Consider the following 13,745-nt stretch of genomic DNA (forward strand, 5'->3'; position numbering starts at 1 on the left):
TGACTCATCGTAAGTTCAGATATAATGTTGTTTTTTCCATTTTTCTTGTAAGTCGTAACAGAGCTACACGTGATTATTTGGTTTTTTAAACTGTAGCTGTGTTATATCCACTTCATTTGAAGCTATTGTTTATCTCTAAGGCTATGGTAAACATTTTTAAGCATCTTACGATTTAGAGTGTTGTGGCAGTGAGTGAATGTTCCAATGAATATTTTAGTTTGTAACCGAAAGCTTTTTATATAATTATGCCAGGTTGGGCTTTAAACTTTTTAATGTGGCTGCTGATAATCAAATATTTTGAGTGTGTGTGTGTGTGTGTGTGTGTGTGTGTGTGTGTGTGTGTGTGTGTGTGTGTGTGAAAGAGAGAGAGAGAGAGAGAGAGAGGGGTGTGCGTGTGTGAAAGAGAGAGAGAGAGAGAGAGAGAGAGAGAGAAACTTCGATTTTAAAACGACCACCCATATTATAACTGAGGGGTGTATAACCTGGCTAGCAGGAATATAAAAAAACAAAGAAAAATCTAGCTGGGAATCAGAGCTGCCCACTCATTAAGTTGTTCGGCCGTCACGGCCCAGAGGTTTGACCTGAGGCTGGGCAGGTATGATTATGGACTACGCTGACTAGGTCAGGACCTGCTGTCTGGCCACAGAAAAGATAGTGGAGTAAGCGTTCCGAGGAGTATTAACTCGCCAGCGCAGTATACCAGCATCGTCAACAAGGTACTGCACCAGATATCACCACTAGCCACGTTGTAAGTAGGCTGTTTATGTTCTCTTATTGGCAACGTTACGTAGCGCTCTGTATGAAAATCACTGGCTGTGCTGTGTGCAGTCTGTGGCTAGTTTGCATTGTTGCCTGCCATTGTAGTGTTGGGCAGCTAGATGTGAACAGCGTGTAGCGTTGCGCAGTTGGAGGTGAGCCGCCTGCAGTGGTGGATGTGGGGAGAGAGATGGCGGAGTTTTGAAATTTGTAAGACTGGATGTCATGAACTGCTATATACATATGACTTTTGAACACTATTGAGGTAAATACATTGTTTGTTCTCTATCAAAACCTTTCATTTGCTAACTATGCCTATCAGCAGTTAGTGCCTTCAGTAGTTTGAATCTTTTATTTAGCTGGCAGTAGTGGCGCTCGCTGTATTGCAGTAGTTCGGGTAACGAAGATTTTTGGCGAGGTAAGTGCTTTGTGAAAGGTGTAGGTTAATGTTAGTCAGGGCCATTCTTTTGTAGGGATTTTTGAAAGTCAGATTGCGTTGCGCTAAAAATATTGTGTGTCAGTTTAAACACAGTCATGTATTATTGTTCTAAGGGGACGTTTCAACGTATGTGCCGCAACGCCATGATGGAATTTCTGGTATTAGCAAATGACGGTCTGAGAACGATTTTATTGCTCGAAAGCATGATGTTACATGCGCAGTTTTTCTATATTCATCAGTTCTTTTGTCCTTAATCCATAGTCGGCGGCAGATCTAAGCCAGTAGTGTTTTTTTCTGCTTTTTTTCTGATAAAATAACATAACAGTGCAGTAAGCAACATATCACTTAGCACTGTTCCTACCTGTACGTATTTGGGTCAATTACAGCATGCACACAGAGTCCGGGAACACTGTCAATCATTTACTGCACAAGAACCAAACGTTGTACAGGTATCGTACATATGTCATTTTGAACAGAAGCCCGGGAAGGTTTTTTTTTTTTTTCCCGCTACAACGTAGTTCGGTAATTTGCCGATAGTAGCGCTCGTCGCAAACATGGCGAGTTCAGGTGCGGAGCGAGCTTTCTGTGTGTTGGAGTTCGGCAAAATCAAGTGTGCTGCAGCTGTTCAACGGATGTTTAGAACTAGAGATGGGCAAAACTGTTCTTTTCAGAGATTGGAACAGAACTGTTCACTCCCTGAAATGAATTAGCTCTTTTTCATGACTCACCACTCATTTACAATAGAAAATAAATGGAAGGCACATTGCCCTTTAAACTTGGTTTATTCCAGTACTATACCTGTATTTTGATCTTATTTGATCCTATCTTGAAGTAACACAGATAATGAGTAAGAATTTTGTATTGTTTATTGAAATTTCCACGATATGACAAAGTTTTTGATTATTGATTTATTTTGCACTATCGTGGTTTTTTGGGTGATCGGAAAATGTTGTAACTTGAGATTTACATTAACAATATATTTGGCTATAATGTATTAAAATTTCATTAACCTCATACAAATACATCGCAAGCCATATATTTTTAAAGTGAACGTTTCCTTCCGAAGACGCCTAAAATCGCAAAATCCGTACCAGAATAAAAAAAAAATATAAATTTGACTGTAAAACGAAAGTGCTGCATATAGCCTTACGCAGAATAAAACAAGGAAAATATTGGTGTATCACATTTTGCGATACGTTTATCGGTTCGCTCGTAATTAAAGTGTAAATTCGAGTGTCCATAATAAAAATCCTATAGTAAGAGGAGTCATCAGGAACCTAATCTAATCAGTTTAAACAAATAAAAATAAAATAAAAACAATTGATGTATACATAACATAATAATGTAATATACATAGCGGTATTACTACGAAGAACAATATCCAGTAGAGACGGACTCCGATGCAGAGGCGCTGAGTCGAGTAGGTCGAGCCGCGAGCTGTATTACTGCGTGAGCTGAGACCGCAGAGACCAGCTGTGACACCTGATTAGCTTTGCTCAACGCTCTGGCTAGAGTCGAGACGGTGGGGCGAGCGTTGAGCGGGCGAGTTCCGAGGGTGGGGGTAGCGGTGAACTCACCCGCTCCGAGACAAATAGTTCGTTCCCTTGCGAGCGGGTTTTTGCAAGTAGTTCCTATGTTATCCGCTAGGTGGCTCTCTGTCCTGTTGCTCGCATCAACTGCCCAGAGGGCAGGACGTGCAACTGAAACGATCGCCGACAGAGAGCGATGCGAAGTTACGCTGCGCCAGACACTGCAGGCGGCAGACGACGCACAGAGACGGCACGGCATATGTGAAACACAAAATCCAATGGGGCACTGCACAATGCAGGCAGCCAAGGTAGAAGCAGGGCAGAGGCCGGCGCTGGCTGTGTTGTGTGGCGTGCACTGTGCTCTGACCAGTAGAGGCGCTGCTGATATGCTCCGTCTCTCTCTCTCTCTCTCTCTCTCTCTCTCTCTCTCTGCCGTGGGAAACGTTTGGAGCTACCGTTCTTTTTTTCTGAATCACTGATTGTTCACTCCTTTGAAAGATTGAACTCTATGAATTAGTTCAAGAGCGGATCCCCCATCTCTATGTAGAACCAAGTAAGGTAAGAAGACAACTACAAGGAAGGGCATTTACCACTGGCATTCATAAGGAATCCAAGGAAATCGATGCATCGTGCATTCTGTGAACTCGAAATGGCTCCAATGACAGTGTGGGAAGTCCTGCGACAGAAGCTGTCTATGAAACCATTCAAATTGGAGGTAGTGCAGAAGCTCAATGACGACGACAAAGACAAGCGTTTTGAGTTTTGTTCCCATGTCTCACGAAATGGCCTCCCCGTTCACTAGATCACAGTCTGTGTGACTTTGTTCTGTCAGGACACATTAAAGATATGGTGTATGTACCGCCTCTACCACGTGATGTAGCAGAGCTCTGGGAGAGAATACAGGAAGCGACTGCCACAGTCGACGATGCCATGCTGGGACGGGTATGGCGAGAATTCGATTACTGTACTGACGTCTGCCAGGTTACTCATGGTTCGCATATCGAATGTTTGTAAAAAAATTTTCAGTTTCTCTTCAAAATGCAATATGTATGACATCTGTACAATGTTTAGTTCTTGTGCAATAAATAATTGAAAGTGTTCTTGGAATTTATGTACACCCTGTATTTCCAGGGACGACGCAGGCGCGAGCAAGAGAGACGTCACAACATGGAGTCTGTCACGTAATTTACTGACTGCAGCAGATGACTCTGGAATGTTAAGGAGCATTTCAGTACAATTTTGCAAGGAAAGTCTAACGATTTGAAACAGGTATAATAAGATCTCTAACAAACGTTACAGATCCCAAATTCACAACTCATGTAGATATACTTACCTTGTGGTCATGGTTGCCCAGAGCTGAAGGTCCACGGATCCATTTTTTGTTTGATCTTATCTTTAACTTAGAAATTAAAAAAAATAGTAGTAATTGTTATTGTTAATTTCATAGACACAAGCAAGTGAGGTTCACTTGCTGTAACAGTTTTGCGACCTTCAGGCTAGGCAAAACCATTACACTCAATCTTCAATACTATGGAAATCTTTAGCTGTCAAAGTGTCTGCTTGCTCCACTCGCCGATACCGTGCGAGAGCTCTCTCGCCACAACTGCCCACTTCCAGTTCAGGCTGTTCTTTTATTCTGACGTCACTCCAATGGCGTCAAACAACCCCTCCGTCAGAATTATGTCGTCCCTTATGAGTCAAATTAAGTTTCATATGATTTTAAGGTATTTCGATGGCCAATTATATGGATGATGCAGTACATGTAAATATCATTAGAAGTCCCTCACGCATATCCAGTTCTGTTCACATTCAAATAATACACTACTGCACATTAAAATTGCTACACCACGAAGATGACGTGCTGCAGACGCGAAGTTTAACCGACAGGAAGACGATGCTGTGATATTCAAATGATTAGCTTTTCAGAGCATTCTCACAAGGTTGGCGCCGGTGGCTACACCTACAATGTGCTGATATGAGGAGAGTTTCCAACCGAATTCTCATACACAAACAGCAGTTGATCGGCGTTGCCTGGGGAAACGTTGTTGTGATGCCTCATGTATGGAGGAGAAATGCGTACCATCACGTTTCCGACTGAGATAAACGCCGGATTGTGGCATATCGCGATTGCGGTTTATCGTATCGCGTTGGTCGAGATCCAGTGACAGTTAGCAGAATATGGAATCGGTGGGTTCAGGAGGGTAATACGGATAGCCGTGCCGGATCCCAACGGCCTCGTATCACTAGCAGTCGAGATGAAAGTCATGTTCTCCGCATGGCTGTAACGAATCGTGCAGCTACGTCTCGATCCCTGAGTCAACAGATGGAGACGTTTGCAAAACAACAACAGTTGGACGACGTTTGCAGCAGCATGGACTACCAACTCGGAGACCATGGCTGCGGTTACCCTTCACGGTGCATCACAGACGGGAGCGCCTGCGGTGGTGTACTCAACGACGAACCTGGGTGCACGAATGGCAAAACGTCATTTTTTTCGGATGAATCCAGGTTCTGTTTACAGCACCATGATGGTCGCATCCGTGTTTGGTGACATCGCGGTGAACGCACATTGGAAGCGGTATTCGTCATCACCATACTGGCGTATCACCTGGTGTGATGGTATGGGGTGCCATTGGTTACACGTCTCAGTCACCTCTTGTTCGCATTGACGGTACTTTGAACAGTGGACATTACATTTCAGATGTGTTACGACCCATGGCTCTACCCTTCATTCAATCCCTGAGAAACCCTACATTTCAGCAGGATAATGCACGACCGCATGTTGCAGGTCCTGTACGGGCCTTCCTGGATACAGAAAATGTTCGACTGTTGCTCTGGCCAGCACATTCTCCAGATCTCTCACCAATTGGAAACGTCTGGTCAATATATTCCACATGGGTTCCGGAAGGAGTGCATCCCTGAATGGTCTCAAGAATGTGTTGAGTTATACGCTAAATATCAGGGATCACACAATGACGCAATAGCTGAGAGCTCTCATTAAGAACAGAAGGAAAATGTCATAAAACAAAGGCAGAACTAAATTCATTCCAGTCGGAAAGGATGGAACATAATAAGAAAACTTGGTACAGAAGCGAGTTTGTCTTTCATAGTCACATATGTGAATGCCACTTCTGTTATAGTCAGACTAATGTCTAAGACTGAAATGGACAAGGCACACACACCAATTGTGGAAATAAATTGTAGATAAGGAGGTCCCATCCAAAACCACACCCAGACTATTCATGTGATTTCTGTACTGAGGAACTTGGAATAGTCTTAAATACACCAAAGGTAAATAAAGCTCTTGGTTCTGAAGGGCGTATATCCAGAGTTTCTTAAAGCCATCAGAGTTAAAACAAAATTGCGGCTCATTGAATTTTTCAATGAGATTCTGAGAACTGGAAAATTATCGAAGCTTTTCAAACAAGCTATGATAAACGCCATCCTGAAACAAGGAAAAGAGAGTATCGCTGCTCATCATTAGCTATTAGCTACTAGAAAGGATTACTCTAAATCGCATTCAAGAGGCCACTGATCAACTCAGCCCCGTCGAACAGGAGGTTTCAGGAAACATCGAAGCTGCTACGACCAGTTCTTAACTTTGCCAACTCCAGCAGAAACTGGATTTCAAAGAGATCTTAAGTCAGCTGCAGGTTTTGTAAATCCTATGGCACATCATGATACTACGTGAAAGGAGAGATTGAAATCAAAATTCACTGAAATCATCCCATCTTAGAAGCTGGTGTTTCTAGTAACCGACACGTTCTCTGACAGGCGCTTTAAGATGTTAGTGAATATAACAGATGAAGGACTCTTTAAAGGTCTACTTCAGGGATCAGTTTTGACCCCTATTCTGTTTAACCCGTGTATCTATGACATGCCAGACACAGACTCCTTGCAAATTCAGTATGCAGATGACGTAGCACTAGTCATCCAACGAAAAGGACTTATGCACTGTAAGAAAGTGATCACAAGTAATTTGACGAAATTGAGTTGTAAGGTAGCAGAATAAATGAAGGTCAGATTCACACCTTACGTGAGAGCTTCGTACATCACAATGGGAATGTGAATATGACACCTAACTTAATTCAGCGATAATGAGCAAATTTCCCTAGCAGTATGTAATGCAAAAAGGGATGACACTCAATCGATGGTAATTAACACACCGTTCTTCTGATGAATGTTTGAGCAGAAGGTGAAACAAGCAGTGAGAGGCGTTTTCGTTTGAAATTCAGAGGGACGAGGGCAGATGCAAGGCTGCGCTACAGGGGGTACCATGGAAACCACTTAAAGGGGTGTCCCAGGTGGAAGTTCAGTGACCGACCAGGTGACTCAGAAAGGGAGAGCGAATATGGTTGGTTCAAATGACTCTAAGCACTATGGGACTTAACATCTGAGGTCACCAGCTCCTAGACTTAGAACTACATAAACCTAACTAGCCTAAGGACATCACACACATCCATGCCCGAGGCAGGTTTCGAACCTCCGACCGTAGCAGCTGCGTGGTTCCAGACTGAAGCGCCTAGAACTGCTTGGCCACAGCGGCCGGCAGAGTGAATATAACGGCCCATCTGAGGGAGGACAGGAAAGAACTGCGTTTCGGAATTACAAATGGATACGGAACAAGACCAATGACGCATTTTCGATCACATGTCCAGCGTGTGGTACACACATGAGAGAGTCAGTGTACGCATTTAGGCATCTGGAATGGGCACAAAAGGTCTAATTGGCGGAAACGCGGTAGGAAGGAGAAAAGAGCCAAAGTTTCGATGCAATTTAATGATAGGGACCTTGCGATTGGTAAGAGTTTCCACAAAATAAGAGGCACGCTCCTATTTGTCGAAAAAAGCCATGAAGTGAAGAACGAAAGAACCCAGGTGGGGAGACAGTTCGGCTATGAGCAAGACAAGACGGAAATTTTTGGGGACTCTTCTCTGAACTGGCGTCAAGTGCAGAATGGAACGCATAACGCTGGGAAGTAATTTGTGTGAACAGCGCGTTCACAGTGGTTGATATTTAAAAAAAAAAATGGTTCAAATGGCTCTGAGCACTATGGGACTTAACTTCTAAGGTCATCAGTCCCCCTAGAACTTAGAACTACTTAAACCTAACTAACCTAAGGACCTCACACACATCCATGCCCGAGGCAGGATTCGAACCTGCGACCGTAGCGGTCGCGCGGTTCCAGACTGTAGCGCCTTTAACCGCTTGGCCACCCCGGCCGGCGGTTGATATTCAGCTAGAAATTAGCTGTAGCATCGTTTAGCTCCAACTGCGGAGGAACGAACCAGACAATTAGTTAACTGTTCTTGCGAAAACTGTGAGGGCATTATACACTCCTGGAAATGGAAAAAAGAACACAGTGACACCGGTGTGTCAGACCCACCATACTTGCTCCGGACACTGCGAGAGGGCTGTACAAGCAATGATCACACGCACGGCACAGCGGACACACCAGGAACCGCGGTGTTGGCCGTCGAATGGCGCTAGCTGCGCAGCATTTGTGCACCGCCGCCGTCAGTGTCAGCCAGTTTCCCGTGGCATACGGAGCTCCATCGCAGTCTTTAACACTGGTACCATGCCGCGACAGCGTGGACGTGAACCGTATGTGCAGTTGACGGACTTTGAGCGAGGGCGTATAGTGGGCATGCGGAAGGCCGGGTGGACGTACCGCCGAATTGCTCAACACGTGGGGCGTGAGGTCACAGTACATCGATGTTGTCGCCAGTGGTCGGCGGAAGGTGCACGTGCCCGTCGACCTAGGACCGGACCGCAGCGACGCACGGATGCACGCCAAGACCGTAGGATCCTACGCAGTGCCGTAGGGGACCGCACCGCCACTTCCCAGCAAATTAGGGACACTGTTGCTCCTGGGGTATCGGCGAGGACCATTCGCAACCGTCTCCATGAAGCTGGGCGACGGTCCCGCACACCGTTAGGCCGTCTTCCGCTCACGCCCCAACATCGTGCAGCCCGCCTCCAGTGGTGTCGCGACAGGCGTGAATGGAGGGACGAATGGAGACGTGTCGTCTTCAGCGATGAGAGTCGCTTCTGCCTTGGTGCCAATGATGGTCGTATGCGTGTTTGGCGCCGTGCAGGTGAGCGCCACAATCAGGACTGCATACGACCGAGGCACACAGGGCCAACACCCGGAATCATGGTGTGGGGAGCGATCTCCTACACTGGCCGTACACCACTGGTGATCGTCGAGGGGACACTGAATAGTGCACGGTACATCCAAACCGTCATCGAACCCATCGTTCTACCATTCCTAGACCGGCAAGGGAACTTGCTGTTCCAACAGGACAATGCACGTCCGCATGTATCCCGTGCCACCCAACGTGCTCTAGAAGGTGTAAGTCAACTACCCTGGCCAGCAAGATCTCCGGATCTGTCCCCCATTGAGCATGTTTGGGACTGGATGAAGCGTCGTCTCACGCGGTCTGCACGTCCAGCACGAACGCTGGTCCAACTGAGGCGCCAGGTGGAAATGGCATGGCAAGCCGTTCCACAGGACTACATCCAGCATCTCTACGATCGTCTCCATGGGAGAATAGCAGCCTGCATTGCTGCGAAAGGTGGATATACACTGTACTAGTGCCGACATTGTGCATGCTCTGTTGCCTGTGTCTATGTGCCTGTGGTTCTGTCAGTGTGATCATGTGATGTATCTGACCCCAGGAATGTGTCAATAAAGTTTTCCCCTTCCTGGGACAATGAATTCACTGTGTTCTTATTTCAATTTCCAGGAGTGTATGCACGCTGCTCGAACCATGAGCGTGTATATCGCCACAGTCTAAGACTGGGGATGAGTACATGTTCTCTCACATAGTGAGAAACAAAGGAGAAGCTTCTGCTGGAGAATTCAGCAAGGTGTAATTAGTTTTATAGGAATAGAGAGCGGCCTGTGGACGGCAGCTCATCGCAGCTTAAGGTAAATACCGCGTCCAGAGGCGTAAACTTGTTGGTTCATCAGCTTGCGTCCACTGTAAACTCTAGCGATCCCGGGTAATCTTTTGCTCAATTTGTCACATAACTAACCATCCACTTGATTGTCATCCTAAAAATAGTACCGGACTTTGGACCGGAATCGGACGATTTTAGTAGTACTGACCCACATCATAATGTAAGCGTAGGAACAATTTTGTAAAGAAACTTCTAGTTAAACTTTAATATTGTCGTGTTTAGGAAAATTTAACCTTCTGAGAGCTAATATTTAATATTGTTGTGTTTGGGATTATTTCACTTTTTGATGTTGACGAGATGCGTTATCCTGACAAGTGTTTTTTGTTGCCACATAGAAAACTATGTAAAAGCGTGTATTTTTGTGCTAATATTGCGACATTAAACATGTCACTTCGACTTACACAGTTGTCTTCAGTCCTAGAATAAGTAAACCACAAATATTTCACCTTACAGAGTGATTACTTCCATAAATGCAGACTTCATTCAAACCCAAATAAAACTGAGCTACATCCAAACAACAAAGAAGCTCAAAGGAAACTACATGTTAATTTCGACGGAATCGAAGTACCGTATAGCTCCAATCCAATATACCTAGGAAACAATCTGGATCGGTCTTTGACATTCAAGCACCAGTGAATCAAGTTAACTAAGAAACTGGGCTCTACTACGCAAAATTGCTGGAAGCAGTTGGTGTCCGGATGCCCATACTCCATGCTCTGATGCACTCGGTCTTGTGTATTCTTCTGGTGAGTATTGCGCTGCTGTGTGGGAAAACATGACCCACCGAACGAAGATTGATGTGCAGCTTAATGTAGCCATGAGAGTTGTTACTGGAGGTAGTAGATCAGCCCCAATTCAGTGGTTACCTGACATAGCAAACATTGCTTCACAAGATCTAAGGATTAATGCTGCTAATATAAACTTGCTCAAGCTTATCACACCCCATAAGAACTCTCCCTTTTATGATGTCCTATAAGATTCACAAATAACTCGTTTGAAATCACGTAAACCACCATGTGTTGATCCAGAAATTATTATCAGATCTTTCAACATCGAAGTGGCAACAACACTGGAATGAACACTCACCCAGCAGCGCTCACATGGTGCGATATTAACATTGAAGACTGAGGGATTCCAGCTACCTCACCAGATCTAGTCGAGTGTGAACCGCATTAGGACAGACCAAAGGACGGACACCAACAACACACACTAACCTTGTGTGCGGAAAGACATTAAGAAAGAAGACTGACTTCTTATCAAGATATGAGTGTCTGGGATGCCTCGTCGCAGGGTACATGGTGTCTTTCGATGGGGGCCTACTATTTACAAGTCTATCTTGGATGTGGAGACTGAGTACAATATGAACGTCAGTTCATCTGTTTTGGTTGATGTGTTGAAAGGACAGACTGTGTTTCGAGGGGGTCGTTTTGATTTTTCATTTTCTGTGACTGACAATCCTATTGGTCAGTGCTGGATGGCTGTTGCAATAATACGTATTGATACTACCACTAAGTCTACTGCTATGGCTTTGGAGCAGATACCTCCTCATGATGTTGTCAGCTATCGGTCGTTCATGATAACCATGTCTCAAGTTCGTGGGGTCAGAAGTGAGGTTTCCATTCATCTGGTGACTGCAGATTGGAGCAGCAAACACTAGATGACAATGTTAAGGTAATTCTCATTTATTGTTCCGTCTCCGTTGTTCATTTTTCATTAAATTACATGCTCGGATCGCTCAGGATCGTCTTCAGATCTAACTAGTTAAGTCAGAAATCCGCCTTTTCTTCTCAGAACAAAGTATTAGAGTACTCTAAGGGCCTGAGGGCTCCATACCGACTCCTTGTGCCCTGGACCCATTGTCACACGTGGGCATGTCCTTTGGATTGCAGTACTTTCGTGTACTTGTAAAACCATACGACTAATAGACAGTAATCCCTCAAACAGCTTGTTATGTCACTGCGAACTGGTTCTGACTTCAAATGCATGTTAGCATATACAGAAATTTGAACCGCACGAAGAAAAGTGATGAAGTGAATACAACTAAGAGGGTCGATAAGGAAAGAGATGAATAATGTCAGGCAATTTTATGTAGTGGCCGAAAGGTCTGTTATGTTACATGTGAAGCAACTTTCATTACGTAGAATTTTAGGTTATAATTTTCAGAGGACATTTAATCTGAAGCCATCGATTAGAAACACATCGAGTGATAGCGATCGATCTCAGACTTATGAAAAGAGCGGTGATTTCAGTAGAATTACATAACGACACCGGAATTTAGCCCGCACTCAAGACACCAAAACAAAACACACAATTCGGTTTTATTCGTATATGCGTTATCATTGCTATATTACGTGTTTGATAAATTAAATGAGAATAAGTTGCTTAAAATCTTAGTCCATGTAATAAACGCATTATTAAGATTATCACCAAATGAGTGGTGCAAAATTATGAGCAGCTCAGCTAGTCTAAACCACACGGTACTTTTATGTAATTCTCGTCTGTCGTCTCGAGCCACCAGACTAGAAGCTATCTCTTCTCGAAATCTAACACTCTACCTTCAGACCAGTATATAACGAGTTGGTGCAGGTTTTTCAATGTCTAATTTAGGATGAGCTACATTACTGATTAAACACATACATACAGGAACATTATTTATACACAAATAACAGAATCATACACAACAATGAAAAGCTGATACAAAAGAACAAACATCGCAACATCCCCACAATAGCCACACTCACATCATCTACATCTGAAGCTACATTTTATTTTATTTTATTTATTTACAGCTCGAGTTCCGTAGGACGAAATTGAGGAGCAAATCTCCAAGGTCATGGAACGTTTCAGTACATGAAATTACAACATAAAAGTAACAACAGACAAAAGTAATATGTTTATGAACCCGAAAAAGTCAATCCATAAGTTTAAGTAAACATAATCAACAATACAACAAGAATCAGCTTAATTTGTCAAGGAACTTCTCGACAGAATAGAAGGAATGACCCATGAGGAAACTCTTCAGTTTCGATTTGAAAGCACGTGGATTACTGCTAACATTTTTTAATTCGAGTGGTAGCTTATGGAAAACGGATGCAGCAGTATACTGCACCCCTTCCTGCACAAGAAAAAAATGGTTGAAATGGCTCTGAGCACTATGGGACTTAACTTCTAAGGTCATCAGTCCCCTAGAACTTAGAACTATTTAAACCTAACTAACCTAAGGACATCACACACATCCATGCCCGAGGCAGGATTCGAACCTGCGACCGTAGCGGTCGCGCGGTTCCAGACTGTAGCGCCTTTAACCGCTTGGCCACCACGGCCGTTTCCTGCACAAGAGTTAAGGAAGTCCGATCCTAATGCAGGTTTCATTTCTGCCGAATATTAACTGAGTGCCAGAGCTGCTTATTCTTGGCAATAAGCTAATATTGTTAACAAGAAATGACAGTAAGGAATACATATATTGGGAGGCCAATGTCAAAATACACAGACCCGTGAACAGGGGTGGACAAGAGGTTCGTGAACTTACAGCATTTATTGGGCGAACCTCCCGTTTCTGAGACAAAAGTATCCTTTCAGAATGGGAAGAGTTACACCAAAATATAATACCATACGACGTAAGTGAATGAAAATAAGAAAAGTAGACTAATTTTCGTGTCGAACGATCACTCATTTCAGCTACCGTTCAATGGTAAAAATGCTAGCATTAAGCCTTTGAAGAAGATCCTGACCGTGGGCTTTCCACGACAGTTTGCTATCTATCTGAACACCTATAACTTTGAACTGATGAGTTTCACTAATCATATGCCTGTTCTGTGTAATTAAAATGTCAGGTTTTGTTGAATTGTGTGTGATAAATCTTTTGCTGTCTGTTGCTAAAGTAAGATGAGAACCAATTTTGAGATACTCCCCGTACGCCATAATGGTTTAACTTCTGGAGCAATATTTTGTGATCAACACAATCAAACGCCTTAGTTAAATAAAAAAATATGCCTAGCGTTCAAAACCTTTTGTTTAACCCATCCAGTACTTCACAGAGGAAAGAGAATACAGCA

This window comes from Schistocerca cancellata, chromosome 2, assembly GCF_023864275.1.
Source record: "Schistocerca cancellata isolate TAMUIC-IGC-003103 chromosome 2, iqSchCanc2.1, whole genome shotgun sequence".
In the NCBI taxonomy this organism is placed as follows: domain Eukaryota; kingdom Metazoa; phylum Arthropoda; class Insecta; order Orthoptera; family Acrididae; genus Schistocerca; species Schistocerca cancellata.